The 3,459-nt window shown below is 39.2% G+C and overlaps 1 pseudogene; it reads right to left on the reverse strand.

Moving 5' to 3' along the window:
* Positions 1-1,170: 1,170 nt before the first annotated feature.
* On the reverse strand, positions 1,171-2,239 carry LOC128588087 (uncharacterized; annotated as a pseudogene).
* Positions 2,240-3,459: the final 1,220 nt, after the last annotated feature.

The raw sequence follows: 3,459 nt of genomic DNA on the forward strand, positions 1-3,459 counted from the left end.
AGAAATCTAATTCAAAAGCTTCAAACTTGAACTAGCACTATCAAAATTCCGCCAGTTTGAAAACCATTAAAAATTATTGCTGGAATCCAATAATTGAAATTTGGTAGTTTGTGCTGTGATGCAAGAGTGGGGAAATACTTTGTGCTATAGAACAAATACCCTGTAAAATATGTAGCCTCTGACTAATTTTGATTTATCCCTTTGCATCTGTTGCTAGGAAACAAGACACTGTGAACGTCAGGTGGTTAAGTCAATATGTTGAATGTTCTAAGCCAGTTAATCCACTTGGCACTGGCATATATATGGTTGGTTTTATGTAAAACAGCAACAAAATACAAAAAGGAAACAGAAACTTGCAGGTGGGTCTCTGACTGAGAATACCACTCTGGTCAGGCATACCTCCCTCATCACTAACTCAAATACCTCCTGAACAACACAAACTCAACATGGCTCTGGAGACCTGCAGCGCCAATGAAGCTGTGCATAGCAACCGCGACCCGTCCAGTCTGTCTGTGATGGATGTCAAAGGTCTGTAGCTCCAAGTCCACATGAAGTGTCTTCAATGTATTTAGAATAGTTAGGTAATGCTAAGGTCACTTCTGAATAATATTTTTGTCTTTTTTTTTTGTTTGTTTTATTTGTTTGTATGAACAATCCATTGGTCACTTAGACCCCTGTGTAAAAAATAAAAGAATCCTCAAGGCATGAAAACATTAGTATTCTGTAATCTGCAGGACTCTTCCCCTGTCTGGGAAAATATTTGCCACAATTTGCCCCAAGCAAATTCATCTTGGTCACTCAAGGCTAAGAAAAAATTCAGATTGTAAGAGTTGTAACATTTCTTTCTCTCCCTCCCTTTCTTCTTCTTTTTTTTTTTTTTTTTTTTTTTTTTTTTTTTTGCCAGCAAACTATCACTCTGGTGGCAAATATAAAAGTGCAGAATATATGGACCACGAGGCCGAGCATACACTGCTAACAATGGTACATGTGCCTGTCCATCTGCTTGAGATTCTTCTGGAGCAGGCTTTTTTATATTTATTCTACAATAAATATCTATATTCTATCATATAAATCATCTTAGAACTTAAATCTCCATGTACAAAAAAGACTAAGAATATCTAATAATAACTAGTGCAGTGCGTCAGTTTTGTTTTTTTGTTTTTTGTTTTCTTTTGAAAGTATAACTAGGTCATATATGAAACTAGTTTCACACTCTCTGGTTGGTAAAAGAGATGCTGGATGAGCTACAGTAAAGGCAGCCTTTTACCAAGTTACCACCTATTACCATCAAAAGCCTTCAATAGAAAGCAAAGCTCTGAAATCAATTTGTTTCTGCTCAATATTAATAGACAGATAACACACCCTCAAAGATTCTGGGTTCCAAAAGAACAAATTGGCCCAGGATGGTAACTTCTGCTTCAAGTGAATCTGGGCCATGTAGGGCAACAAGCACTTGTTGGCAGTCTCTATTTCCCACCACATGGACTCACTAGCATTCCTCGGTAAAGACAAGGCTAGGGTAGTAGGTAAAGCACAATGTTTTACAAGTAAAGGGCGCTTCACTGGTCAGCGCAGAAAATAAGGACAGGAGCCTGCGGCATTTCTTTTGGCTGTCCATCATGGGTGAGTGGAGTTGACCTCTGACCTCTGTGCACGGTCTCCTTGGCTGCCACCTCAGCCAGTGTGGCGAGGCTGAAGAAAGCGGACAAGGCGGGCATTTCTGGAGTGCTGCTCCGCGTCTCCCCGGCCTCGGCACTGTGTGAGCATTCATCATTGTAGTCGGTCTCACTAGTTTTAGGGAGACTCCTCTGCAGTTGTTCCTTTGGTTTGTCATCCAGTGTGCCTCCTGCTGGTGACACCCGGCCATCTGCTGTCCTGACGAGGTGTGTTTTCCTCGCTTTTCTCTTTTGGCTGCCCACCAAAGGTTCTTGTATCGTTGTTGGCTCTGGAGTGTTGGGAATGGATGGGGCATTTTTAACCTTATAAGCAGCCTCTGTGGTGTTTTTGTCTTCTGAAAATATGGCTTCTGTAGGATGAATGGCATCCAAGAAGAGGTGCTTGTTTGACCATTTATCCCCACTTCCTTTGCTGGTTTTAGTTGGTTCTGAGGATGAGTTTCCAGTCTTCTTTTTTCTCGGGACAGGTATGTACTTCCTGTCAAATGTAACAGGACTATATCGAGGGAGGCTGTTGAATTTTTTCTCAAATTCTTCATCCAGCTTTGCAGAGCCAAGGAGAGAGTCTTCCTTTGGCTTTGTCTTCTTAAACTTCTCATTTGCATATCTTCTTTTGGAAATACTCTGTTTATGTCTTTTGCCCACTTTTAAATGAGTTTTCTTGTTTTTGTCTTGCTGATTTGAGTTTTTTATAGATTCTGTGTTAGCCCTTTGTCAGATGTATAGTTTGTGAATATTTTCTCTCCCATTTTATGGGTTTTCTATTTACTCTTTTGATAATTTTCCTCGCTGTGCAGAAAATTTTTAACTTAATTAAGTCTTGTTTTTCTTTTTTTTTTTTAACATTTTTTTTTTTTTTTTTTTTTTTTTTTTGTAGAGACAGAGTCTCACTTTATGGCCCTCAGTAGAGTGCCGTGGCCTCACACAGCTCACAGCAACCTCCAACTCCTGGGCTTAAGCAATTCTCTTGCCTCAGCCTCCCGAGTAGCTGGGACTACAGGTGCCCGCCACAGCGCCCGGCTATTTTTTGGTTGCAGTTTGGCCGGGGCCGGGTTTGAACCCGCCACCCTCGGGTATATGGGGCCGGCGCCTTACCGACTGAGCCACAGGAGCCACCCAAGTCTTGTTTTTCTATTTTTTTTTTTTTTTTTTTTTTGTTGTTGTTGTTTTTGTGCTTGAGGTCTTAGTCATAAATTATTTGCCTAAGCTGATGTAGAGAAAAGTTTTTCCTATGTTTTCTTCCAGAATTTTTATGGTTTTAGGTCTTACAATGAAGTCTTTCAACAATCTTGAGTTAATTTATTTATATGGCAAGAAATGGGGATCTTGTTTCATTCTTCTGCATGTGCCTATCCAATTTTCCCAGCATCATTTAATGAGTAGGTGTAAGTTGTTGTCTGCTTTATTGAAGATAAGTTGGTCCTATTTTTATCTTTTGGTTTTCTATTCTGTTTCATTGGTCTATGTCTCTACATTTGTACTAGTACTATATTGTTTTGGTTACTGTGTCCTCATGGTATAATTTGAAGTCAGGTAATGTGATGCCTCCAGATCTATTCTTTTTGCTTAAGCTTGCCTTGGTTTTTAAGTTCTATATGAAACTTAGGATTATTTTTTCTGTATCTGTGAAAAATGAACTTAGCCTTTTGGTGGGAATTGCCTTTATTCTATAAATCTCTTTTGGGCAGTACAAACATATTAATAATGCTGATTCTTCTAATCCATGAGCATTGTCATAATCAACTTACTTTTCAGAACTCTGAATATTAATCAAAGCTTGATC

The sequence above is a fragment of the Nycticebus coucang genome, chromosome 6 (genome assembly GCF_027406575.1).
Source record: "Nycticebus coucang isolate mNycCou1 chromosome 6, mNycCou1.pri, whole genome shotgun sequence".
Classification (NCBI taxonomy): Eukaryota; Metazoa; Chordata; class Mammalia; order Primates; family Lorisidae; genus Nycticebus; species Nycticebus coucang.